Consider the following 15,400-nt stretch of genomic DNA (forward strand, 5'->3'; position numbering starts at 1 on the left):
CCCGGCGCTGGCGGTGGCGCGCCCCGCGGAGGGCCCGCCGCCCACCTCGAGCGGGGCCTGGTCTGCGCGGACCCTGCGGCGGCGGCACCGACTAGGAGGCGGGGACAAGGGCGAGGGAGGGAAGGCCACGATCCCCTCCGGGTCTCCCGAGAGGACGGGAACGGCCCCGCTCGGCAAGGCGGCGGGGACTCGGGGCTCCCCTTGGGTGTCCCCACCCCCGCCGCGCTCGCGAACAAAGCCGGCCACCCGATGTGGGGCGGCCTTCAACTTCATCGTGAGGCTCTGCGCTTCGCCAGGCCGCGCGCGGGGCCGGGGAAGGGCGGCGGGGGCCGAGGCTGGGTGGGGGTCAGAGCGTGCAGGGGAGGGAGAGGGCGGGGCGGGCCGCCGGGCCTGGTACTTCAGCCCCTCCGCCAGCGGTCTGAGGGGAGGGAGCCTGGCTGCCAGCGCGCGCACTCACGGACTCGTGCGCCCTCTCTCTCGGGGTCTCCTTGGCAGGGTCCCCGTCCTCCTCTCGGTGAGGCCTGCCGGACGCCCATCCGGAGCTGGAGCCCCTGGCGCAGGTGCACTCCGCGAGCCCTCCCAGGAACCGTGTGCCCGAGTTGCCCAGAGTCCCCTGGCCCTGCCCGGGTCCGACGAGGGCCTTGGCGCTGACCGCGGGGTTCTCCACGGCCTTCGCGGCGTATTTGGGGAGCGCCACGCACAGCTTAACCTCAGTGAGTCTCCACCCCTGCTCGCAAGGCCACGTGAGACCGCGGGAGTCCAGCGCTGGGCACAGCGGACGCCCTAGGAGACGGTTCTGAGGAGTGCCAAGCCTCCTGCACCTTAGACTTTGTCACTGAAGAATCATTTCTGTGATGGGTTGGCTTTTGGAGGCCTTAAGTTCTGCCTGGTAGCCAGGCCCAAAGCCCGGTCATTGCTTCCTTCCGCGAGAGGTCGTGAAGGGGCCTTCTGCTTCCCCTCAATGCGATGGACCCCTCCTCGCCACCCCCCCCCCCGCAGGTCCTGCAAGGCCCTGCGGATCTCCCCGCCGCTGCTCCTCCGTCCACGCACATCCTTCGGCCACCCTGGGCTCTGCCCTGTCTCTATCCCCCAACCCCAGGTTGTGGTACTCAGCCTATCCCTCACCACTCCGGTCTCTTTCCATGGTTGGCTACACTTGTACCCCACCCCACCTTTGAAATTCAGGGTGGCTCCTTGACCTGCTTGACCAATGAAGTGAGAACTGTGGTGAGCTGTATAACACAGGTGTGGGACTGGCCATACATATCCCCTTGGCTAAGAGGAAGCCCCCATCACTGGGGACACTTGCAGAGCAGCCCCAGGCCTGTAGGACAGGTGTTGGGCCATTGAGATGGGGGAGGGGCGCATTTTTGCTCCAGCAGAAGCAGGGTTAGTCCCACTGATTTTGTGAACTGGTCTCTCACTTCTCCAAATGAGCTGTGCTTCCCTAGGGGGATGCCCCTGACATTGAGCCAGTAATTGTCACGTAACCAGAGTCCAGCACAGTCTCCAGTTTTCAGGTGTGCTTCATCTTATGTCACCCCTATGAGATTAACACTTGTGGGCTGCCCGCCTCTTCGTAAACAGTCCTTTTATGGAACTCTGAGCTGCCCTGCTGGGAAGCAGATACCAGCACTGGCCCCAGGAAACAGGAGACAAGTTCAAAGGGGATTCTGATCCTGGGGGGCTCACCGCTCACCGACGTGGAGGGTCCCGCAGGAGATGGGAAGCAGACCATCCCTGGCTGTGGGCCACCAGCACTGACTCTGCTGGGACCAAACAGAGTCCCAAACACGGTGGCAGGCAGGAGTTTGGGGGATCAAGTGCTGGGATGGTTGGCTGCCTGGCTTCTGATGACCACAGAGAGAATCATCAGAGAGGGGAACGCACAGCGGAGGGGCCGGAGCCCCATGGTGCATTGGAGGGAGCCCTTCACCCGCTGGGATGGTACCAGGTCCGAACACAGGCTCGCGCATCAGTTCCCAGGGCCGCTGCAAGAAAGCACCGCAAAGTGGTGGCTGCAAACCACAGAAGTGGATTCTCCCACAGCCCTGGAGCGGAGCCTGTTCCTTCTGGAGGTACTGAGAGGGAATCCGCCCCTTCCTGGGCTTGTGGTGGGCTCCTGGCAATCCTGCGTGACCCTTGACTCGCAGGGGCGTCACTGCACTCTCTGCGTCCATTGTGACATCATGTTTCACCTGCGTGTCCTCACCTCTTCTTCCCTTATGAGGCTTCAGGGCCCAGCTTAACGCAGGCTGACACCCATCTCGAGATCCTTAATTACACCTGCAAAGAGTGTCTTTCCAAAGACGGTCCCATTCATAGGTTCTGGGTGGACATATCTTTTGGGGGGCCACCATTAAACCTACCACAGTCCACTGTTGGGTCCTCCAACATCTGTGTCCATCCTGTGTGCAGAATACCCCGCTCAGCACTGCGGCGTGAGCTCCAGGCCTAAAATGCCACCTAAGCATGATCAGCTCACGAGTCCCAAAGGTCACCATGTCTCTCAGGTGCTAGTGACACTCTGGGTGTGGCGCATCCCAAGGCAGAATTCCTCTTCATCTGTGCAGCTGGAAAACAAGATACCTGTTTCCCAAATATATGGGCAGGTCGAGCGCAGGACAGACCTTTCCATTCCAAAAAAAGAACGTGGAAGAAACAAAGGGGTCACTACTCCCAAATAAACTCAAAATGCAGCAGAGAAAAGTCCGTTAAGTTTCAAGACCCCAGAAGAATCCTCTGCGACTGGAAGCCCCGCCCTCAGAGCTGTATTCTTCCTTTATCCTGATGGGTTGCACGTACCTGCAGCTCACCAGCCCTGTCAGCCCCTTTCCTGCTTATAGAACTTTCTAGAAAGTCTGATAGCACTCTTTCACTCCGCCCTGAATCTGTTGCTCTCAGTGCCGACGAGCGGTGCATCTGCCGGCACAGCATTCGCAGACACACACGGGGCTCCCTTAAATGGGGGGGGGGCAGTGAGCCCACCTTTCCCGCTGGGCTCTGCTGCGACGGCTGAGTGACTTAAGAGTCGCACACCAGCCTCTCCGGCAAGCGGCTGTGCAGCCACACCCTTGGCCCTCTGTTTCCAACATGCTTTTCCAATAGGCAATTTCCTAATTTTAGTGTTCTTTGCAATCCAGATAGGCCCAAATCATTAAGCGCTGGTTCACTTTTGCTTAAGAGACTTTCCTCAATTTATCTCTTTTCTCTCACATTCTACTATGAGCAGCAAGAGGAAAGCAGCCCACGCCTTTAACACTTTGCTTATAAATCTCCTCAGCCAGTATCCAAGTTCATCACCTGCAAGGCGTTCTGCCTGACATCAGAATGCAGTCCAGCCCAGTTTTCTGCCACTGCACAACCGGGCTCGTTGTTCCTCTGGTTTCCAGTAGCACGTTCCTTGTTTCCATCGGAGACTCCACCACCTTTAATGCTCACCTTGCCACCAACAAACACCCTGCTCGTGGTGGTGTGTGTCCTGTCCGAGGGCAGCATTCCCTTCGTCCTCAGTCCTCACCAGCCCACCCCGACGGGCCATATTTCTACCAACTGTCTCTTCAGGGCATTTCGACTGGGTCTCCTGGAATTAATGGTGTTCAGTAGTCCCCAAATGTCTGATTATGTCCTTCCCCCCTCCCCCCCCACCCCCAGTGCTCAGTTACCCTGGTAGAAGGCCATCAGTCCCTTCAGGGAAGGCCGGGAGAAAGATAAGCAGTATACGTTTTTGGTAGTGTCCCAGAGTCCTTCTTCGAGGGGGCACTTCCATTCAAGGGGCCTGGGTCTGTTAACCAGCTCTGGTCTGGAAACTGTTGAGGGGCCATGGCTCCCTGTTTTTATGATTCAGGTTAGACTTTTGTTCACTTGACCTAGAACTTCTCTGCTAACACAGGCTTCCTGTCTACTCTACTTCCGGGAACATTGTGACTGACCAGCCAACACCACAGGTCTGCTCAAGTCAGACTTGGCCTCTGCTGTGCATCACGGCCACCATGGCCACCTTGCTCGTGGTGGTTGAGTGCCTCCTGTCATCATCCACTGGGGAAGAGTTTAGTTCATCTTGGGGTGTATGTCTTATTGGGTGGAATTATGATCTCATTATGTCTTTGTTTGGAGACCAAGTGTCGTTTGAAGAGGTGTGTATGATGTCAGGTTGGCAAGGGGTGGGCTTGTGATGGTTAATTTTCCGTGTCACCCTGCCTGGGCTTGGGAAGCCCAGAGAGCTCGCAAAACATTATTTCTTGGCGAGTCTGTGAGGGTGTCTCTGGAAGAGACTGATGTTTGAGTTGGTAGAGTGAACAAAGCAGACTATCCTCCCCGCCATGGGTGGGCAGCATCTAACCTGCCGGGGGCCTGAATTCTCTCTTCTGGAGCTCGGCTGTCCTCAGACACTGGATGGAGCTCCTGGCTCTCAGGCCTTCCGACTCTAGGACTTAAACCAGCTACCCACTCCACCCCTCGTAGCCCCTTCCCTGGTTTGTAGGCCTTTGGCCTTTAGACTGGGAAGTAACACTCCAACTCCGGTTCTCCGGCTTGCAGATAGCAGATCCCAGGGTCCCTCGACCTCTGTAACCATAGGACCCGGCTTCGGTAATGAACCGCCGTATATATACCTCTGCATATCCTATTAATTCCGTTTCTCTGGAAAACCCTGACTCGTACAACAACCCAAGAAGAAAACAATCCCCAATGGTGGTAGATTTAAATCCTCCTCTCTCTCTCCAATTGATAGAGAAAGTACACACACACAAGTCTGAGGAACACCGTCACCCAACTTGCCCTAAGCAACCTCTAAAGAACATTATAAACTCATTGGCATATTACACATCATTTTCAAGCGTGCAAGGGACATTCATGGAGATAAGTCATATCCTGGGACCAAAAAAGAAAAATGTTTCAGTAAATTTCAAAGGTTTAAAATCATACAGAATATGTTGCCTGAACACAATACATTAAAAAAGACACCAATGATAACAGATGTCCTAAAAGGCTGCACACATTTGGAAATTATATGACAAACTTCCAAGTAATCCATGGACCACATAATAAATCACAAAGGGGATTAGAAAATATTTAAAACTGAATGAGTATGAAAACCAACATAACAAAACGTGTGGGATACAGCTATTTTTAAATGCTTATATGAAAAAAGTAAGTTTAAAATCAATGATCTAAGTTCTATCTTAAGAAGCTAAAAAAGGAAGAGTAATTTAAATTCAGTGTGAGTAGAAGGAAAAGACATGAGAGCAGAAATCTACGAAACAGAACATGACAAATGATAGAAAAAGTCAATAAAGCAAATCATTGGTACTTTGAAAACAACCAGTAAAACTGATAAAACCCTACTATTATAGAATAAAAATAGAGCAAAAAAATAGCCACATCAGAATGGAAAAGGGGGTTATCACTACAGGGCCTAAAGAGATTAAAAGAATAGTTAGGGGGGTACCTGGGTGGCTCAGCCGGTTAAACGTCTGACTTCAGCTCAGGTCATGATTTCACGGTTCATGCGTTCGAGCCCCACGTCGGGCTCCGTGCTGACAGCTCAGAGCCTGGAGCCTGCTTCAGATTCTGTGTCTCCCTCTCTCTCTCTGCCCCTCACCTGCTCACACTCTATCTCTCTGTCTCTCAAAAATGAATAAACATTAAAAATAATGTTAAAATAAATAAGGGAATATCGCAGAAATTTTGTGCCATAAATTCACAACTCAAATAAAATGGGAGAAGCCTTTTTAAAAATGCAGTTTATCGAGACTGATAGAATAGAGAATATGAATAGGTCATATGTGTGCACAAAATTGACTCTATATCTAAAAACATGCCCCCAAAGAAAAGTGTATTTGCTGAGACAACTGGATATCCGTACGAGAACAAGCTGAGACCCTTACGCAGATACTAACTCAGAACGGATCAGAGGCCTCCATGTGAGAGCTGACACCACAAGGTTCTGCAAGAAAACATGGCGGACCTACATGACTCCGTTGGCCGAAGAGCTATCAGATGTGACACCAAAAGCTCAAGCTGTCAAAAAGCCCGTGTCTGTCTTCACTGAACTTAAAAACTCGCGTGCTTCAGAGACACCATAAAGAAAACGAAAGGGAGAGGCACAGACTGGGAGGCAGTGATGCTAAGCTTATACTTCTGGCAAAGGACTTGTGCAGAGAATATATAATGACTCACAACTCAGTTATAAGAAAACAAGCAACCCTGTTAAAAGGCGGGCAAAAGACTTGAACAGACATTTGACCGATTCATACGAACAGCTAATGCACACGTAGAAACGTACTCTACACCGTTAATCGTCAGGCAGATGAAAATTCCAACCACTCTGAGATAGTACTTCATGCTCATTAGAAGGGCTATAATAAAAACCACACTCACTACTGCAGGGGAGGAAAAAACTTTCCCTGTATCTTCTCAGACCCAGTTTCTGGGGTGTGTGAATTAAAACGACAACAGAGTAATAGGAGAAAATGTTTGTTTTCTGTGCACAAGGGAGGCGTCAGAGAAAAGACAAGAAAAGCTCAAAAAAGCTACTTGGCCTGGGGATTCATACGCCATTTTAACAAAGGGCAGTAAATTGTAGAGAAGTGACAAGAAAAAGTGCTTTGGGCTTCTAGGGATGGTAAGTTGGGGCAAGAAAAACATATGGGGGAAAGTACTGGAAGATAAGGTAATTTAGGAAGGTTTGTTATACAGACTGGAGTCAGCACCATCTCCAGAGCCGAGAGCGGTCTCCCCTCCCGGCGCGGGAGAGCGTCTTCGCGGAGGGACATCTGCTCCCTGATTTGGTGGTGGGGACACACTGTTTCTCAGCACCATTCACCTAAGGTGATCCCATGTCAGGGTGGCATATTCTGTGGTGGCCAAATACCTTGTGTTTTCAAGGACGTAGCAGAACTGGAACCCCCAAATTCCGCAGATAGAAATGTACAGTGATATGACCACCTGGAGAATAGTTAACTCCTTAAGAATTGAAGCATAAACGCACCATAAGACCAGCAATTCCCCTCCTAAGAATCTACCCAAGAAAAATACAACACACAGCAACTCAAATACATGCACATGAATATTCATAACAGCATTATTCTTTTTTAAAGTTTTTTATTCTTCACTATTTTGAGAGTGTGTGTGTGCACACACAAGTGGGGGGGGGCAGAGAGAGAGAGGGAGGGAGAGAGTGTCCCAAGCACTGTCAGTGCAGAGCCAGACGTGGGGCTTGAACTCACAAATCACAAGGTCATGACCTGATCCAAAGTCAGAGGCTTAACCGACTGAGACACCCAGGTGCCCCTATAACAGCATTATTCTTAATGTCCCCACACCGTAAATAGTCCAAATATCCACAAGCTGGCAAACAGATAAACAGTAGATTCGTGCCACGGGATATCACCCAACAATGGAAAGGAGTGGAATACTGCTACCTGCTGCAACACGGACGGACCTTAAAGTCAGGATAAAATGGGAAAAAAACAGATGAAAAACCATGTATCGTATGGTTGCGTTTACACGGAATGTCCAGAAAATGCAGATTTGTGGAGGCAGAAGGCACATATCAGCGCACTCCTAAGGCTGGAGGTGGAAATGGGGATTGTGGGAAGTTCGTTCTGAAGCCGGACGGTGGTGTCGGTGGCAACTCTATACATTTACTACAAATCATTGAATTGTGTCTGTACGATGGGCTGTGGTCAGGGGTCTTTTTGTTTGTCATCTTTCCATTTTTGCGAAAGTATAACTAACCGCAAAACTCACCATGGTCCCTCAAAAGCCATGTTGTGAGAGAGACTGCAGACAAGGGAGGGGTGAAGTGGCCCCTTTGGTAGGGCAGAGGTACACGGAGCTGCTCCCTACATGGAGATGGCCCAGGGCCCTCTTGGACACCGTCCCCGAGGGCTCCAGAGAGGCGTGAGGTGACCCTGCACCAGCTGGCCATTCCCGTGACATTTCCGCTAACAAACCACCCCGAACTTCTCTCTACCACCTACGATTTGCATCTGACTCATGTACCTTGCGGTCGGCCGTGCTTTGGGTCACGGATTCAGGCCACGTCTGTCCTGTGGGCCTCTATTCTTCTGGGAGCAGGAGGCCACTCATGTGCTTTCTACATGGATACAAGGGCCTTTGCGACTCTGCTCACATCCCTTCTGCTCACACTGCTCACACTGTGGAGGACGCTGGGAAGGACTCCGTTACGAGAACAGCATCTGCGTGGCCCTGAGGTGAGAAGGGCTGGCTGGCTGGCAAAGCGTGACACGGGAGGAGGTCCGGACGTCACAGGCACCTGTGGTCCCTGCGAGGCAGGTTAGTGACCAGTGTCGTGCAGGTGGCCACTGCACGACAGCCCTGTCCACAGACGCCTCAGCGGCCACGCGCTCTCAAAGCTTTGTCACGGCCACTGAGGGTGGCTGGAGCTGCCGGAACCACAACATGCCACGTCTCAACTGCACGTGACAGAGGGGTTTCACGTGGCCTGGCAGTCAGATTACGGACTAACGGAGAGCCATGGGCTACAGTCTACCTGCATTTGTTGTTGAATTGTTTACGGCTGAATTCCTGTTGATCTGGTTTTATGGTTGAATTCATGCATTCTTATACTCTGTGACTGGGTGAATTTCTCATCCTTTTTCTTTCACATGGTTGAAAAATAGCCGTGTTGTTGGGACCTCACTACTTCGGAGATTGGTGATCGGGGGACAAGATCCCAGCTCTCTCACTGATAGCTGCATGGAGCTGGCAAGTCCTTAACCACCCTGAACTTGTTTCCTTATCTGTAACAATCAGGGTGTGCACGAGGTAAGCATCCCCAAATGCAGAAAAACATGGCTTCAAACTGCCTTGTTATTAGGCAAGTGGCACTCTATTTATCTGACATTTTCGTGTGTGTGTGTGTGTATAAATATAATGTATATATACATATACATACATATATATATATATATAAAGCTTATTTATTTATCTTGAGGTAGACAGAGGGAGCATGAGCAGGGGAGGGGCAGAGAGAGAGGAAGAGAGAGAATCCCAAGCAGGCTCTGCGCTGTCAGCATGGAGCCTGACGTGGGGCTCGAACTCATGAACCTTGAGCTCATGACCTGAGCTGAAATCAAGAGCTGGAGGCTTAACTGCCTGAGTCCCCCAGGCGCCCCTATCTGACATTTTATATTTCTGCTTTTTAAAAAAAACCTCCTTAAGCTCTGTGTTGGCAGCACAGAGCCTGCTCGGGATCCTCTCTCTCTCTCTGCCCCTCCCCTGCATGCTCGCTCTTTCTCAAAATAAATAAACGTAAATAAAAAATCTCCTTTAAAAAATTCCCTTGCCCTGAATTAGATCTGTCCAGTATACTTTGAACCACTCGACCATTAACAACGTGAAGGGGCACAACGTAGCAGGTGCCCGCGTGCGGCTCTCTCCACGTGGCCTCCCTCACCCTCCACCTGGCTGCCAGGGTCCGTCCACAGCTCACACTGATCTGATGCTGGACCCCATGGAAGCATGGTGAGCCATCAGCCCCGGGTCCCAGACTTGGCTCGTGGGGCGTCCAAGGCGGGTGTGGGTGAGGCAGGTAAACGCAGGTCTCCCGGAAGGCAGAGCCCGTGTCCTCGCCGACTTCCTGCAAACGTGCCCCAGGCACACGGGCTTGTCAGGTGGTGAGGGGCCACCCGCCTCATCACTCTGTCCTGTGCTGCCCACCCACAAGGAACCACGGACCTAAACTGATGTGTCCACGTCTTGTTTCTCGGGCACGTGCGGGATTCAGGGACCTTTATGTTTGACGACTGCATATTTTCTGGGGGGCACGTCCCTCCATAGCAAGTGGATAAACGGCCATCACCAGCCCACCTTCCCTCTGAGCCTGGAGCTAGTCGCCTCAGAGGGCCAGGCCAGTCTCTGTCCCCAGGCAGGGGCTGTGACACCAAGCCACCCTCCACGGCCACAGCACTCAGTGCTGCCTTTAAGTAAAACTGAACCTCAAGGTGGCCCCAGCGGCTTGTTGAGGATGAGGACCACACAGGGTGGAGAGATTTGGGGGAGAATCCTTCCCCCACCGCATCTGATGAAGTTCTGTGCAAACACTCCTGAAATCTTCAGGGAAAAGGGCCAATTCTCTGCATTGTCCTCAATCCTCTCTTCAAAAGAGGTGACAAAATAAAGGGAGGTTTCATCTTTTCGTGCCTGTGGGCCCTGCTCCTGGGCGCCCAGGGAAGCTGTATTTCAACATTTACGGGGTCAGAATGACTTGGCAAAACCTCAAAGCACGGGGCTACTTCTGCCCCCACACACACCGTACATCTGCTCCGTTAGAAACTTAAGCAAAAAGGAGCATTCTGAACAGACAGATAAGAAAAAGAGAAAACCTCCCTGCTCCCCATGCAATTAAAGTCCCACAGCCTTGCACAGACTAGAAACGGAAGATAAAGTCTCTAACCTTCCACACTGTCCCCGGTCGTGATGATTTGTAATGTTTTATGTGCAAACACATATGACGCTGCCCCAAAGGCCCCTCCCCGGAGCAGTCCCTCCTCGTGAAAGTCGCGTATTCAGGTAGCTGGGCCTAACTTGGGCTCCGATAAAGCTCTTCTTTTCTCTCTAAAATTTTAAAAAGGTTTGCTCATTTGCTTCGACATCGGCTTGTGAGCACCCTGGCTGCCTCACCTGGTTTTGAAGCAAAGACTTTGCAGTCGAAATCAGCCTTCTTCATGGGGCGCCTGGGTGACTCGGTCAGTTAAGCGTCCAACTTTGGCTCATGATCTCACAGTCCGTGGGTTTGAGCCCCGCGTTGGGCTCTGTGCTGACAGCTCGGAGCCTGGAGCTTGCTTCGGACTCTGTGTTTCCCTCTCTCTGCCCCTCCCCTGCTCACACTGTTTCTCTCTCTCTCTCTCTCTCTCTCTCTCAAAAATAAATAAACATTAAAAAAGTTAAGAAATCAAGCAAGAAAGAAATCAGGCTTCTTCAGGCCTGACTGGGAAAGTTCTGTCTGGCCGGTCAGAGGAAAGCCGCGCCTGTCCTGACTGGGGACACCCAGCACAAGCTGGCACGGGCGCCCCAGGTTATCCACACCGGGCTGTGTGCCATCGTCCCCTCCCAGGGAGAGGCCACACGGTCATGCTGCCCAGCTCAGGCTGTGTGTCAGCTTCTGCAGGGGCCCGTGGGCACCCCTCTGGCCATGCGGCCGACATCCGCGGGCAGGGGCTGGGCCCTGTAGCCCTGTAGCCCAGAGGCTGGGTCCGTGTGGACGCTCAGCTCAGATCTGGCCCAGGACCCGGGCGCCAGGGGCCGGACGTCAGACCCGGGCCGGGGGCCGGCGGTGTCGTGACTACTGGCTAAGTCCACCTAAGAGTGTGAGCCTGCTGCTTCTGGGCTTCCAGAAAGGCCCCCTGTGGAGAAATCACTTCTGCTTTAGAGGGTGGCTGTGGGAGGGGACCCCCCCACCTTCTCATGCTCCCCTTAGATGCTCCTGGAAGGAGGGGCGGGTCCAGAGCCGGGCGTGAATCCAGGTCCTCCATTTTCCCGGGGGCGTCTCCGGCCCCCAGTCGCCACCCTGCACCTTCGCTTCTCCGTGTGGAATCGGGTAACGACCCCCACCCGGCGTCACGGAGATGAGCACCCGGCGTTTGCTGGCCCGTCGGGCACCACGCTGCTGTCTTACCACAAGCTGCATTCAGACCTCACACCATCATACAAGATCCCCGTCGTGACCACCGCATTTTACGAGTGAGTGACAGGGTCGGAAGGACCCACCCAGGCCTGGGTGTGAGCAGGGGTGGGTTAGGACCCCGTGCCCCCCCACAGCAGTTGGGCAGCAGGTGCTCGTCCCGTAGCTCATTTGCTCTGGGACACGTGACACATGGAACATATAAAAGCTCTGAAGCGCCAGCAGGAACCCCGTGAGCCGACCCCGCCACCGGCACCCCGCCCATTAGCCCCCTGAAGGCGCAACCACAGATCCCATGGAAGGAGCGGCTGAAACAACAGAGGCTAATTCCCTCCCGCTTCTGGAGGCCGGAGGTCCAGGATCAGGTGTCCACGAGCCCGGTTCCTCCCGAGGCCTCGCTCTGCAGTCCTCGGCGTGTAGCCGGCCGGCCCTCCCCATGTCCCCACGGGGTCGTCCCCGTGTGTGTCTGTGTCCTCGTGTCCTCTCTTCTCACAAGGACGCCCGTCAGAATGGGTCAGGGCCACCCCTCAGGTGCTGGGACCAGGACTTCAACGCATGGGTTTCAGAGAGACACGATTCGGCCCCTCACACGCCCCACGTGCACGCCCGTCCCCTGCCTCCCCTAGTCTGGGGGCGGCGTCTCTGCCCAGCCGGCAAGGCCCCAGAGAACACGGCACGAACATACAGAAAATACCGAGGTGAGGCTGGCCGCCGTACATCTGTTCTAGCGATCGGTCCGGGGGCTGGGAGGACGGCCTTGGGGGTGGGCTGCGGACCCCGCGTGCCCACCACACACAGCTGGGCCAGGACATCTCTCTTACCTCACCTCTACGTGTGGCACTCAAACGGCTGCCATGGTGACACCTCAGCCCCCCACTTAGGTAGGAATATGGACCCAGCCCACGTTCCCCAGTTCTCGAAACGTCCCAGCGCCCGTGGTCACGGCAGCCGGGGGGAGCGGCGGGGGTCACCGCCGGTGCTGGGCTGGGGCAGCCCTCTTCCTCAGAGGGCGCTGTGGGTCCACTGCTGGGCCCGGGTCTGCAGACGGGCCTGGTGTCATGACTGGTGCCGCAGCGCCTGCCCCTGGCTTCTTGGTTTCCATCCCCGGCTTCTCTGGACCGTGCGGACTGAGCGGGGCCGTCGCTTGCCGGCCCGGGCCTCACGCTCGCTGCCGTCACAGGCCAGTACCCACGGCCACAGGCTGTGAGCCTCCACATCAGCTCGTCGCCACATTTTCTCCAGGGAAGACAGTTCCTTTCCAGGAGATATGCTCACTGTGGGGACGGCATGGTGGCCCCAAAACGTCCACAACCTTACCCCCAAAACCTGTGAGTATGGTACATACAGGACCGAAGGGACATCACACACGTGGTGAGTGACAGATGCTGAGGGGGAGATGATCCTGAATTATCTGATGGGCCAACGGCATCACAGGCTCCGCGGGAGAGGGAGCGGGAGGGTCAGAGTCGGAGATGGAGGTGTGAGTGACAACGGAGTGAGGACACGAGGCAGGGTCGTGAGCCAAGGGACGCAGGTACCTCGAGAAGCTGGAGAAGACAAGGAAACAGATCCTCGCCCAGAGCCTCAGCAGGAAGCAGTCCTGTAGACACCTCATGTCACCCAGGGAAAGCCAGCCAGACTCGTGAGCTCCCAAGCTGTAGGAGAAACGCGTCTGTCGCAGGCCACCAAGGCTCTGATGGATTTCTACGGCAGCCACGGGAAACAGATACGACGGAAACGGAGTTAAGGCAAACTGTTTTCACCCTGTTGGGCATGAATGCCAAGGCGACGAAAGCCCAGCAGACACGGCCTGGAAGTGCTCAGGTCACAGATGAGTCCGTGCGAGCGAGAGCCTTCCGTCTGAGGCTGAAAGCAAAGCGCTTCCTGTGTTAGGCTCCCTCTTGTGCCCCGGAGACGCCTGCCCTCTGCGCACCGTCCGTTCCATGAGGGCCGCGTCGTGTTACAGGGCTGATTTCTCTCCAGTGGCAGCATGGGCTCCGCTTATCAGAAATCCCGGACACGTGGCCGCATGCTGTGGGCGTGGAACCACACGCCAGCTGGAAAGACAGGAATGCACCTGCATTTCCTCACTCATTCATTCAAGTCTGACTGGGCTCCCTCGTGCCACGGGGCGCTGTGTGCCGCTCTCGGGCACAGCCTCCGTGCTGATACCCCGAGGGGCCCCCAAGCGACACAACAGCAAGGTCTCACATAATCCACGCTTTCATGGCACTGATGGGCTCGCAGGAAGCGAAGGACCTTGCCAGGGGACAAGAAAGCGACTCAAAGCCCGCTGTCTAGGAGACATCTGGGGAGGAATCTGCTTCATCCCCAGAGTGGAAAAGGAAGAGGGGAGCGCCGGGACTCAGGAAGATTGTGGGGGGTGGGGCAGGGACCGTGTCTGGACTGCCCCACAGGGGGCTGCCGCTCTGCCGGGATATGAACCCTTGTCCCCAGCCATGCGGAAAGTCTGTTCTCACGAGGGCTTTGCGTGAGGACCTTGCGGACGCCTGGGTTTTAAGAGTGGGTCGATGCCAGGTAGGAGAGGGAGGGCAGAGGCAGAGGGCCATGCAGAGCCAGCCCCCCCCCTCCCCACTGCACCCTGACCCCCCCCCACCAAGAGCCGGAGCTCACAGGAGCCTGGGGGAGGGTGACTGGTGCCCATGGGCCATGGAGCCGGTGGGGGCCGTCTATGGGGCTCAACTGTTTGTCCCCAAATCTCAAAGGCGAGCTCACCCCCAGGCCCACCTGGAGCATTCACTGAGGAGTCATCCCACGCTCCTCCCGAGACGCCAGAGAACCAGCATCCCGCGTGGTCCTCCTGCCTTCCTGAGGCGGTCCCGCTGCCCACGCCTCATGCACTCTCAGTGGCGGGTGGCACCCGTGAAAACCAAGGTCGTCTTCCCTCTGCGGCCTCACTGCCTTCTGAGGAAGGATATGTTTCAACCACCACATTTAGAACTCAGCGCGGCCAGCAGAGCAGAGATGGCGCCAGCTGCTCAGAAGCATCTGGAACGTTTTCCAGAAAATAACTCCCAGCCGTTCTGAAGTCTGTGAAGCTTACCTAGAAATGCTTATTCTCTTTTTTTAAAAACTTTCTAGAAAGTAGATTTCAAGTTTTAAAAATATTTTGTCTTGGGGGTGCCTGGGTGGCTCAGTCGGTTAAGCGTCCGGCCTCGGCTCAGGTCATGATCTCGCAGTTCGTGGGTTCAGGCCCTGCATTGGGCTCTGTGCTGACAGCTCAGAGCCTGGAACCTGCTTCGGATTCTGTGCCTCCCTCTCTCTCTGCCCTGCCTCCACTTGCACTCTGTCTCTCTCTCAAAAATGAATAAACATTTAAAAAATACATATTTTTTATTTTGCTTTTCTTTTGATACAGAAGGATGTTAGTTACCAGGAATCTACCAAACATAACTTACAGCCTCTTCATACCAAGAAATTAAACAGGAAAAACTAAAACAGAACAAAATGCTCTTATTGTCCATTGTGCATAAAACACTTACTTCCTCTGGGGAAGCAGGCACCCTCGGTTCACGCGCACAGACCCTTCCACCATTCCCTCCATCCACGGCCACGACAGAGATGTTTAAAAAGAAAGCATTAAAAACCCTAACCCTTCCACAGACCAAAGGCGGAAGGAAGACACAGAACAGGGTGCAGGATAGAGACCTTGGACCTGCGGGGCTCTGGGTCCAGAAACAGGTAAGTGGCTGGGAAATGCGGTCCCTGAGGGTCGAAGAGTCTAAAACT

The 15,400-nt window shown here is 54.3% G+C and overlaps 1 protein-coding gene across 1 annotated transcript in view; it reads right to left on the reverse strand.

Annotated features, from left to right (window-relative positions):
• The window catches only part of STK32C (serine/threonine kinase 32C), a 98,253-nt gene that overhangs the window by 79,355 nt on the left and 3,498 nt on the right, over positions 1 to 15,400 (reverse strand). The window lies entirely within an intron of this gene.

This window comes from Herpailurus yagouaroundi, unplaced genomic scaffold (assembly GCF_014898765.1).
Source record: "Herpailurus yagouaroundi ecotype Mexico unplaced genomic scaffold, PumYag 163, whole genome shotgun sequence".
Lineage (NCBI taxonomy): Eukaryota > Metazoa > Chordata > Mammalia > Carnivora > Felidae > Herpailurus > Herpailurus yagouaroundi.